Here is a 13,169-nt window from a genome sequence, read left to right on the forward strand (position 1 = left end):
TTTTTTTTTCATACTACTTTTTTTCAAGGCCTTGGCACTGAATTCTAGATTTTTTCCTTTCTTTAATTTGATTTTGTGACAGCTGCACCTGTTTCTTTCCACTTTGTTTACTGCAGACCTGCAAGCGCTGCTATTTCAAGTAAACATCCAAATGGCACAAGCACGAAATTTTGTGCCAAGTTATCTGACTGATCCACATTATTTTTTAATTATAGCTGGACCTTTACCTCACCTGTGCCCATATTTTGAAGGGCCTCTTTTGATGAAAATTTCTTTTCTATTGTGCCTCAGTAAAACCCTCATTTTTTCCAGTAGATTCTATCATGATACCAAATAACCCTCAGTTTGAATGCTCTCTTTGAACGTTTCTGCTTCCCAAGTTCTAGGGTCTTTTGTTTGTTTGTTTGTTTACCTTCTCTAAAATCTGGTATAGAGTCTATTTCTAGGTAAGAATTTTTCCCATTCTGTTTCTTTATTAGAATACTTTAAAAATTTCTGGCTCCACTTTTGGTTTTCAGAGTCACTCTTTCGGGTCTTTGTCTACCAGGTGTCTCGCCATCATTCTGTGGAGATTTTGGCCACATCCTCAAATGTTGCCTTTTGTCACCTTGTATATATTTCTCTCTTTCAAAAAATACCATTCAACTCTTCAATCTCAGACACCCCTCTTACATCCAAGCATCACCAAAAAAAGAAAAAATCTGCAACATAACAGGATTGGTTTCTCCCCTCAGTTTGGGCATTCTTTCCTTCAGCACTATTTTCGAACAGGGATAAAAATTCATACTTTCATGGAAAAGGAAACACCACATTGCACAAAGTATCTTAAAATATTGTCTTGAAATATTTGTAAATACTTACATTCTTACATTTAAACAATATTTTCTCTGACACCCTCTCTAATGGAAAGAAATACTGTCTAAATCTGCAATCAGTTTTGGTAGAAAATATTTATCATATGGAAATTTTACTGAAAAATCAAGATTTTTTTTTTCCAGTTAGAACATCTGTATTTAAATTAAAGAGACAGCAGGTTAGAATAAAAATAAATAATTAATGCGTAAGTACTGACTTAGCCAGATGAGGTTTTTGGTGCAAACTCATCTTTAATTACTTTAAAAATTGACAAGATTTTGTCCAAACACTGCCATTGTTTCCATGTACCCAGTACAGATAATTTCAGTTCCTATGTTGAAAACATCCAGATTTTTGTCACAATATAAATAAAATACATGTGAGTAAAATGTTAACTTTTGCTCTTGTCACCCAGGTTTTTTATACTGGTAAGCAAAGTTAGAATATGACATCCTAATATTGTACACGGGACTCCCTGAGTGCAAACGGTTAACATGTTCGGCTGCTAACCGAAAGGTTGGAGGTTCTAGCCTACTCAAAGGTCCCTCAGTAGAAAGGCCTGGCAATCTACTTCTGAAAAATGAGCACCATTGACAACCCTATGGAGCGGAGTTCTGCTCTGACACATGTGGGGTTGCCATCAGGCAGAGTCTACTCAGTAGTAACTGGTAAAATGCACACACCTGGATAAGTCTCTACTGGTCCTCTGCTCAAACCGAGTTCAATGTAGTGTAGTATAAAACCAGTCAAAATAAATTTACCATTTGCAGTCAAACAAGGAATAAAGCTTAATCACATGCCAAAACCTTAAAAAGTAACAACAAAGTAAAGAAACCAAAGATTCGTGGATCGTACGTACAATACAACTTCTGAACCCCACCCATCTCAAAGAGAAGGTATGAAAAAAGAATATAAATTGTAAAAGTTCCTGAGCACTCCTACCACCATCTTCAGGGCTAGTCTTCAATTCTGAGATAAGCTGACTGACACGATGAGTGAACAGACCTGGAAATCACAAAGGAAAAACTGCTTAGAGTAGAAAATGGCCAAGAGTAAGAAGTGACTCACCTTGAGACTTCAGCTTGGCTGGGAAGACTACGCATGACTTCTTGTCTGCTGGGGTGCTGGATTGACTGGGCAATGAAGCTTTGTTACCTCAGAACAGAAACAACCCCTAGCTAGGAGAGTTGTGACTGGTAAAATTTGAGACTTATGCATATTTTATTATTTATACATTTTTTTCAAAGTTTATATTTTAAAATAATGAGCATAGATCATTTCTACCCTAGTAATACTTATTTTAAAAAGCCAGAAACATTAAAAAGTATAATGTGATAATCAGAGATATTTACAAAACATATATGTAGGAAGGTTTATGGCATCAACCAGTTTATGGGACAAGACTCTAAATTCATTTTTTAACATGTGGCAGCTTAAATTGATGGAAATAAACAAAATATTAATAGAAGTTACATGTGCATGAATGGATGGTGGTTAAGGTTTATTTTCTGCATGTGATTTTCTGTATTTTCTAAATTTTCAATACATACACAATTCTTAGGTAATCAAAAAAAATTAAATTGGTTATCATACCTTCTTGACTACCAGACCCCATTTCTACAATGTATTCTCAGTCTAGACGCTGTGAGAATTGAACTCTTTTACTACCATAAACTCTGATAGAGATTAGATTAACAACACACATATCTATAGCACTGAAATAATGGATTACTAATTAAATGGTTCAGGTAACATGGAGATTTTAATTGCTGACTTAAAATAGTTCCTGGTTGATCATACCTGTTATGTGCTACTCACCATGACCATGGTCTTGGAGGCTGTATCTATTAACGGCTTCAGCTATAAGAGCTAATTTGGGCATTGTCATTTTAGTGCACTCTTGGAAGCAGTATAAACCATAGAGCAGCTCATCTCTCTTCTAACGTTTACTGTTGTTTCATTAAAATAATTCTTTAAAAGTGCTTGATTGCCATTCTCTCAAATGACCTCTTTTTTCCTCAAAGATCTTCTTTAGACACATTTTTATCCATAAAGCACTTCTTAGTTAATTGAAAAGGTAATTGGAAGCAAAAACCAACATAAAAGGTCACCTGTGAGGATATCACAGTGACAATGTTAATTAAGTTGATTAAATCAACACGATTTTGAAAATTACCTTTACAAAGACAGTTCCTATGTCCACATGCTATATAGCCTTTCAGAAGAAAACTTGTCACCCTTTTAGAAAGAAAAATATGAGCAATCTCAAAACACAGGAAAAAAAATTTTACACATAAAGGTAATGCAACTAGGTTCCTCTTTCGTCAATTGTATTTAAGAAAGAGAAACAGGTATTCCTTCTTGTAAATTGAAAGTAAATAAGTTTATGATTTGAAAGAAAATATAAGTGATATATGAAATTTGCATTAAATCTTTTGAATTATAAACATATTTACTAACTCTGCAAGGAAATCAAGTATAGCATCATAAGACTTTTTTTATGTAAATATTGCCCAAATCAAAAAGCATTTTATAAATAATTCTATGGCAAATGCTATCATTGAGCCTGACCTGAGTCATAACAATTTAGTATCTCATTTGGTAGCTCAGTAGGGAATAGGACTAAACTTCTGTGCATTCAACCATGGATCCTTTGATTTTTTTTTTTTTTTTCCGTCCCTAGCCTCTCTTTCTGCACATAAAATGTCAGAAGGTGGGGAAAAACAGAAAAAATATTGGAATTTGTAGAATCTTCTGGTAAACAATTTTGTCTCTTCCTAGATCTGCATTACTTACTTTATTTCATACCTTATAGCATTTACTATATCTTCCAGAACTACATTTAGCAGTATTATCGATAACAGACTTCTTGGGTTTTATTTTGTTTTAAAAGGAATAACTTCTGTTTTTAAGAATTAAATTGTTGTTGGTTTTCAGTGTATATTATTGTTCATATTAATGACAAAATTCTATTTTAAATTGCCTTTTATGCTTTAAAAATAGGTATTGAATTTTATCAATTACCTTTTAAGACATTACCAATTTTTTTTTCTTAAGATTTTGATTAAGAAATTGATTTTTAAATTTATTATTAGCTTTTCTTAGGCTGTACTGTTCTTTAGTTTTAAGGATAGACCCTGATTGGTTTCTGAGGCATGAATTTAGATGCATTACTTGCTAACTGGTAAGTACCTCATGGGAGAGAAGTTATGCCAAATGTTGGGAGCTCCACCTTCTGCTTACCTTCTCTGACTTTGTCCTTAAAACAAAGGCTTAAAAAATAATAATGATCTATTTAGTTGTTCTGTTTGTTCTACACATAAGAGCTGGTCTTCCACAAGCTAGTTGGCCATGACTGAAAGTAAAAACACCAAAACATTTTTTCAGGATGAAATAACATAAGTAATACCAAGCAAACTATGAGATTTCAAACTTTTAGAAACTACTAGATTTCAAACTTCAGTGAAAGGACTATCAGTGAGCATTTTATATTTATGAATATGCATGTAAGTGTTGAATATGTAAACTTATTTTAAGCAAGAACTAAAAAGAAAAACGGAACCCCGGTGGCATGGTGGTTAAGAGCTACAGCTGCTAACCAAAAAGTCAGCAGTTCGAATCCACCAGGCACTCCTTGGAAACTCTATGGGGCAGTTCTACTCTGTCCTACAGGGTCACTATGAGTCAGAATTGACTTGACAGCAACGGGTTTAGTTTTTTGGTTTTAAGAGGAAACATCTATGAGAATCAGGGTAATGAAGCAGTATGTAACAAATATATGATCTGACTATGTAAAAACGAGTCCCAACAGACATCTGTAGAACACTCCAGCCACCAACAGTAGAATATGCATTCTTTCCAAGTACACAAGGAATGTTTTTCAGGAAAGATCATATGCTAGGACATTAAAAAAAAAATAATAACTAAATAAATTTTAAAGGATTGAAATAACACAAAGTGCATCCTGCAACCATGATGGTATAAAATTAGGTATAAAAAAGAGAAATTTGAGAGATGTGCAAGCATGAAAATTGAGAAACATACTTCTAAAAAACTAATGGGTCAAAAAAAATCACAAAGGAGATTAGAAAATACCTTCGGGTGAGTGAAAACAAAAACAATATAGGAAACTTTATGGGATGCAGGTAAAGAAGTATTTGGAGGAAAATGTACAACCGTAAATATCTATATCAAAAATAAGAAATGTTTCAAAATGATAACAAAAGCTTCCTCTTTAAGACACTAGAAAAAGAAGAGCAAACTAAACCTGAAGCAAGCAGAAAGAAGGAAAAAATAAATACTGGTGCAAAAATCAGTAAAATAAGTAACACAAAAATAATAGAGAAAATCAACAAAAGATCAAGAATATTGACAAACTTTTAGCTTGATTACTCAAGAAAAAAAAAAGAGAAGACTAAATTACGAAAATCAGAAATGAGAGGCCATTACTACTGGCCTTATAAAAATAAAAGAAATTATAATGGAATATTATGAACTGTATGCCACTAACATAGATAACTTAGATGAAATAGAAAATTCTGAGAAAGATACAACTACAGGAACTAAAGAAGAAATAGACCCAACACCAAACCCATTGCCATCAAGTAGGTTCTGACTCATAGTGACCCTATAGGACAGAGTAGAACTGCCCCATAGGGTTTTCAAGGCTGTAATCTCTACAGAAGTTTGTAGTCTTTTATCTTCATCAGCAAGTGCTTCAAATCTTCTTTGAGCAAGCAAGGTTGTGTCACCCATATAACACAGGTTGCTAATGAGTCTTCCTCTGATCCTGATGCTGCATTCTTCTCCATATGGTCCAGTTTTTTAATTATTTGCTCAGCATATAGATTGAGTAAGTATCGTGAAAGGATACAACCCTGAAGCACACCTTTTCTGATTTTAAACCACACAGTATTCCTTTATTCTGTTCAAGCGACTGCCTCTTGGTCTATATATAGATTCCACTTTTGCAAAATTAAATGTTCCAGAAATGTTATCCATAATTTATTATTATCCACACATTGCGTAGTCCACAAAACACAGGTAAACATCTTTCTAGTATTTGCTGCTTTCAGCCAAGATAAATCCTACAAGAGCAATGATACCCCTTGTTCCATGTCCTCTTTTGAATGACTTCAGCCTTCAGTATGGATTACACTTCAACATAAAACATACAAAGATCCTCACAACTAGACCAAAAAGCAACATCATGATAAATGAAGATTATATTGAAGATGTCAAGGTTTTCATTTTACTTGAATCCACAATCAATACCCATGGAAGGGGCAGTCAAAACATCAAATGATGTATTACATTAGAAACTCTCCTGCAAAAGACCTCTTTGAAGTGTTAAAAAGAAGTTATTTTGAGTACTGAGATGCTCCTGACCCAAGCCATGGTATTTTCAATTGCCTCATATGCTTGCGAAAGCTGAACAATGAATAAGGAAGACCGAAGAATTGATGCCTTCGAATTATGCTGTTGGTGAAGAACACCGAACGTACCATGCACTTCCAGAAAAACGAACACGTCTGTCTTGAAAGAAGTACAGCCAGGATGCTCCTTAGAAGCAAAGATGAAGAGACTTTTTCTCACGTACTTTGGACATATTATCAGGAGAGACCAGTCCAGGGAGAATGACATCATGCCTGGTAAAGGAGAGAATAAGTGAAAAATAAGAAAGCCCTCAATGAGAAAGATTAACATAGTGGCTGTAACAATGGGCTCAAACATAGAAATGATTGTGAGGATGATGCAGGACCAGGCAACGTTTTGTTCTGTTGTACATAAGGTCACTATAAGTTGGAACCAACTCAATGGCACCCAACATCAACAAGAGTCTTTACAGAAGCAAACTTCCACTTCCTTCTTCGGAGCAGGCTGGTGAGTTCAAACCAACAACTTTTAGGTCAGCAGTCAAGTGCTTAACCACTGTGCCACCAGGCTCCTTAAGAAGAAATACAAAAAAAAAAAAAAAAGAAACCAAACCGAGTGCCGTCAAGTCGCTTCCAACTCATAGCAACTCTACGGGACAGAGTAGACCTGCCCCATAGAGTTTCCAAGGGGTGCCTAGCAGATTCGAACTGCCCACCCTTTGATTAGCAGCCGTGGCACTTAACCACTATGCCACCAGGGTTTCCTAAGAAGAAATAGATAATCTAAATAGATCTATAGCAAGTAAAGGAATTGAATTAGTAATAATAAAATAAACACAAAGAAAACTCCAGATCCAGATGGCTTTACTGGTGAATTAGGCCAAACATTTAAAGAACTGTTAATGCCAGTTCTTCACAAACTCTTCCAAAAAATGGAGAAGGAAACAGTATTCCCCTGATACCAAAACCAGACAAAGACATCATAAGAAAAGATGTCACTTCCTTCATTAAGATATACCATATGAGACTCTGGCAGAGTGGAAGATTTGACACAAGCAGCCATGTTGAAGAAACCCTCACGGCAAGGAACTGGGGTCTTGTCTAGAAACTACGAGTGGCCTGTAAGACCTGAAGACACCCTTCACCAGGGTTTCCCTTCAGCTAATAGTCTTCAAAATTCTGGGGCCCTCAGTTATGTAAAAACAAAACAAACAAAATCAGTTGCCGTGAAATCAGTTCCTACTCATGGCAACCCCATGTGTTTCAGAATAGAACTGCACTCCAAAGGGTTGTTGTTGTTATTGTTGTTAGGTGCCGTCAAGTCGGTCCTGACTCATAGTGACCCTATGCACAACAGAATGAAACACTGCCCTGTCCTGAGCCATCCTTACAGTCATTGTTATGCTTGAGCTCATTGTTGCAGCCCCTGTGTCAATCCACCTCATTGAGGGTCTTCCTCTTTTCCGCTGACCCTGTACTCTGCCAAGCATGATGTCCTTCTCCAGGGACTGATCCCTCCTGACAACATGTCCAAAGTATGTAAGACACAGTTTCACCATCCTTGCTTCTAAGGAGCATTCTGGCTATACTTCTTCTAAGACAGATTTGTTTGTTCTTTTGGCAGTCCATGGTATGTGCAATATTCTTCGCCTACACCACAATTCAAAGGTGTCATTTCTTCGGTCTTCCTCATTCATTGTCCAGCTTTCATGTGCATAAGACGTGATTGAAAATACCATGGCTTGGGTCAGGCGCGCCTTAGTCTTCAGAGTGGCATCTTTGCTCTTCAACACTTTGAAGAGGTCTTTTGCAGCAGATTTATCCAATGCAGTGTGTCTTTTGATTTCTTGACTGCTGCTTCCATGGCTGTTGATTGTGGATCCAAGTAAAATGAAATCCTTGACAACTTCAATCTTTTCCCCGTTTATCATAATGTTGCTCACTGGCCCAGTTGTGAAGATTTTTGTTTTCTTTATGTTGAGGCGCAGTCCATACAGAAGGCTGTGGTCTTTGATCTTCATAAGTAAGTGCTTTGAGTCCTATTCACTTTCAGCAAGCAAGGTTGTAATCATCTGTATAACACAGGTTGTTAATGAGTCTTCCCCCAATTCAATCCTGATGCCCCATTCTTCTTCATATAGTCCAGCTTCTCGTTTGCTCAGCATACAGATTAAATAGCTATGGTGAAAGAATACAACCCTGAAGTACACCTTTCCTGACTTTCACCCAATCAGTATCCCTTTGTTCTGTCCAAACAACCACCTCTTGATCTATGTAAAGGTTCCTCATGTGCACAATTCCCATTGTTTGCAATGTTATCCACAGTTGGTTATGATCCACACAGTCGAATGCCTTTGCATAGTCAATAAAACACAGGTAAACATCCTTTTGGTATTCTCTGCTTTCAGCCAGGATCCATCTGACATCAGCAATGATATCCCTGGTTCCACTCCCTCTTGTGAAACTGGCCTGAATTTCTGGCAGTTCCCTGTCGATACACTGCTGCAGCCATTTTTGAATGATTTTCAGCAAAATACAGGGTTCTTAATGGCTAATTTTTCAGAATTAGATCACATGGTCTTTCTTCTGAGATGCTTCTGGGTGGATTCAAAACATCAACTTTCAGTAATTAGCCGAGCTCTTAACCATTTCGTACCAACCAGGGATTTCTCTCAGTTATATAGATGCAAGGATGTGAATTCTGCCAACAACCTGTATGAGCTTAGAAGTGATTCTTGGCCAGTCAAGCCTCCAGGTGAAAATGCAGTCCAGCTGACATCTTGTTTGCAGCCTTGAGACACCTTGAGCAGAGGATGTAGACAAGCCATGCCTAGATTCCTGCCCCATGGAAATGAGAAAATAAGCATGTGCTATGGTTAAGTGCTATGGCTGCCAACCAAAGGGTTCGCAGTTCCAATCCACCCGACGCTCCTTGGAAACTCTATGGGGTGGTGCTACCCTGTCCTATAGGGTCACTATGAGTCAGAATTGACTCGACGGCACTGAGTAGTAGTAGCAGTAGTAATTTTAAGCAGCTAATATTGTGAAAATTTGTTACACAGCTGTAGAAAACTAGCGTCATTGTAATTCAGTACCATCGAGTGAGTTCTGACCCATAGGGACCCTATAAGACAGAGTAGAACTGTGCCATAGGGTTGCCAAGGAGTGGCTGGTGGATGCAAACTGCCAACCTTTTGGTTAGCAGCTGAGCTCTTAACCACTACGCCACCAGGGCTCCAGAAAACTAACACACAGATATAATCCTCAGACAACAAAATATATATAAGAGCTACTAAAAGTAGCTGAAATCAAGCAAAACTCATCTGGAGCAAGAGTGAAGAAGTAAATTATAAGGACCAGTGGGGACAGATCCTGGAAAACGCTAATAAAAACACATTTCGTGAAGGTGAGAGTTCACCCAGAAGTGAAAAATCATTAGAACTTATTTGCAACAGTTGTATGGGATCTCGGATACACAGTCACCCTAACAGGCCCAGGTTAGTTCATAGACTCAAAGTACACAAAATTATAAAAAGAAGAGCATGAAGGCAGTAAAACTGTGTGAAAGCAAAGAGGGGGGAGAGGACCTTCAGCTGGGAAAGCGGCTGTGTTCTCCTCCCTACCCCCCAGAAAACTCCTCAGCTAGCTGATTCAAGAAATTCCATCTTATTTGAAATGAGTTCATCAATGGTATTTACTCTCCTCTAGAGGAAAAGGGAAACCCTGGTGGCGTAGTGGTTAAGTGCTATGGCTGCTAACCAAAGGATTGGCAGTTTGAACCCACCAGGTGCTCCTTGAAAACTCTGTGGGACCGTTCTACTCTGTCCTATAGGGTCTCTATGAGTCAGAATCTACTCGACGGCACTGGGTTTAGAGGAAAAAGCATCATGAATTGGCTGAAAATAGTCAAGGGTGTTTTAGGCTTATAACAGAAATTTGATCAAGAATGGCTGTTAGGTGTAAACTCTACTGTGGAGAATATAACATCATTACTTAAAACAAAGCGTCCTGAACTGTGAGCCATGTGACTAATCACCAACTAGGTGTTTAGTTTGTTTAGGTTCTTAGATTACTAGGGATAAGATGCCAAATAAGGATACAACTTAAGTTTCTAATCTAAAAATTACCTGCTGGTTCATAAAGCCCATATATAATATTAAGGTCATTTACTGTGGGGTCTCTATAGCATCATATAGGAGACAGAGTATAGAAAGTGGTGAAGCTGGGAATTTAAATCTAGCACTGACTCTCAATCTGATAATATTAAAAAACAGAACAAATTCTGACATGTACTGAATGCTCACTCTATGCCAAGCAGTGTTCTAAGTACTTTACATGATATGACTCGAATCTTCAGAGTAACGGGAGGAGCTAGGGACTGTTCTTATGCCCCATAGCTCATTTCTGATTAAAAGCTGCCAATGGGCCTTCAGCTTATTCAGAGAAAATTCTCTGGCAATTAAGAAATTTATGACAAAAGCTGTATGTCACTTTCCCCCACCCCCTCAAAAAACTTTTTTTGAAAAAAAAAATAACATGTAATGCTTACAAAATACCTTTGAGAAATTTCTCAGTCCAGAAATTATGCCCGCTAGCTGTTTAGTGTTGCTGTTAAAGAGCAGGAAGGGACCTCCCCATTAAAGCTGCCTCAAGTGAAGTAATGCATGCGATGCTATTAATAATTGTCCTTTATTTCTGCTCCAAGGATTGTAATGAAATTAATACAATGCATAGCTCTCATCTGAAGAAGTTCCACAATGACCCTCCAAAATTCAGGGATTCTGAAACTGCTCAAGCTTTTGACAAAAAAAAAAAAAAAAAAAAGCCATCTCACTACCAGAGATATGACATGAGTGTGGATAATATCTGCAAGCTTAGCAAGAATTATTTTGGATAGAAAAAAAAGATTGGTTTCTGGGATGGTTAAGGTTATGTATCACCTTGACTAGGCCGTGTTCTCAGTGGTTTGGCAGGTATTATGTAATCATTCTCCATTTTGTGATCTGATGTGAGCAGCCAATCAGTTGAAAGGGAAGTTTCCTTGGGCATATGGCCTGCAACCAATATATATGGATGTTCTGGCAAAGCTGGCCCTCCCTGGATCCTACTGGATCTGGTTCTTGGAATTTGAGCCAGCAACCTGCCATATGACTTATAGGTTTTAGGTTCATCAGCCCCTGTGACCATGTGAACCAGGGAAGCCTCCAACTTGACACTTGACCCATGAATTTGGAACTTGCCAGCCTCCACAACCGCATGAGCTATTTCCTTTAAATAAATCTCTCTCTCTTTCTCTGTATGCGTGCGTGTGTGTGTTTATATATATATATATTTTTTTGTATATATTTATATATATACAAATACAGCATTTGGTGTTAAAAGAGAAGGGGAAAAGAAAAAGAAGACAAAAACAGAGTTAACTGTATGTTCAGGCATAGAGGAAGTAATTAACAATAATCACAGCATCATACATTAGTCATGTTTGATGACTTCCTAAAATTATCTAGAACATGTTATTTTGACACACAAATAAACTCAGAGGTTTACATTTCAGGTAGGTAAAATTCCCTCTGCAATAAAACAATTCTACAAGTGTCCTCATTCCTCTTTATAGTGAATACCGGTAAACAATCAAGATGATTTTTAATTCATAATAAAAATTAGATACATTGTCACACTTATCTCCTTGAGATGAGTGCTTTAATCTGATTAATCATCAAGAAGATTGTCTTGTTAAGTTCCTTGGGTCATAAATATTCAGATCTTTTTCCTTTCTTACCAGCATAAATGTTTTACAGTGTAAAATTGTAGGGCTGCTGGTGCAGAGATGAATAGAAAATCTAGATTGTGGTATGTGGAAGATAAAATTTGCTGATTTCATATTCTATGTTGTGAATATAGAGAAATTAAAACACAACTTGAGATTAATAAGCATTTGCAGGCTCTGTTTAAGGGGGATGTTTTCCAAGCATTGTAGCAAGAGAGATTGACTTGGAATAGAGACATAAAAACATTCAAAGGTATTGTAAACTGGATGTAGGACAAACTTCAGATCTGAAATCAGATTAGGCTCATGGGTGCAAAGATCATTCCCATTGTTAGGAGAAGAACAGGACGCCAAATGCTGACGCTGTCAGTTTAGAGTTCTCAAGAACGCCTTTGGTTCATGCCCTTTAACGCATTCTCTGTGATATCCTGGTTCCAAAGTCACTCACATGGGGCTCCATAGTGACACGTAAACAAGAGGATCCAATAAGCAGAAAAGCCAGGATGCAAATCAGTTCTAACTCAAAGCCAGTAAAAATGAGAATGAGAAAAAGAAGGGGGAAAGAATGAGAGGAAAAAGAAAAGGAAGAGGAGGAGAAGAGAAGAAAGAAAAGGATAACCAAGAAAAAGAGGAAGAGAAAGAGGAGGAGAAACAAGAAAATACTTAATATGTACTAATTCATTTAACCTATGGTGTAGATATCATAGCTCATAAATCCCTTCTGCTGAAAACCCTCCAATGGACTCTCACCTTACTCAAAGTAAAATCTGAAACCATTATCATAGCCCCAAAACCCTACATGATTTGGCCTCTCACTGTGACCCCAAGTAAAACCCTTTGTGTTGGCTGCTTCCCCAGAATGTTCTCTCCCCTCCCCTTGCCCTCTTTTTCTCATATCCACATGACCTGTTACTTCACTTCCTTTAATTTTCTACTCAGATGTCACCTTATCATAAGGACCTTCTTTGACCACTTTTTATAAAATAAAAATCTCTCATCATTCTTTATCTCTGATCCTGCTTTATTTTCTTCATATCACTAATTGCTGCATAACATATTATACATGTATTTCTTACATTTGTTTATTACCCCTCTCCCCTCCCTTCCTGAAATATAATAGCCATAACAAAAAAGACTTTTACTTTTTTATTCACTGACACATCTTTAGCATC

This window comes from Elephas maximus, chromosome 11 (assembly GCF_024166365.1).
Source record: "Elephas maximus indicus isolate mEleMax1 chromosome 11, mEleMax1 primary haplotype, whole genome shotgun sequence".
Classification (NCBI taxonomy): Eukaryota; Metazoa; Chordata; class Mammalia; order Proboscidea; family Elephantidae; genus Elephas; species Elephas maximus.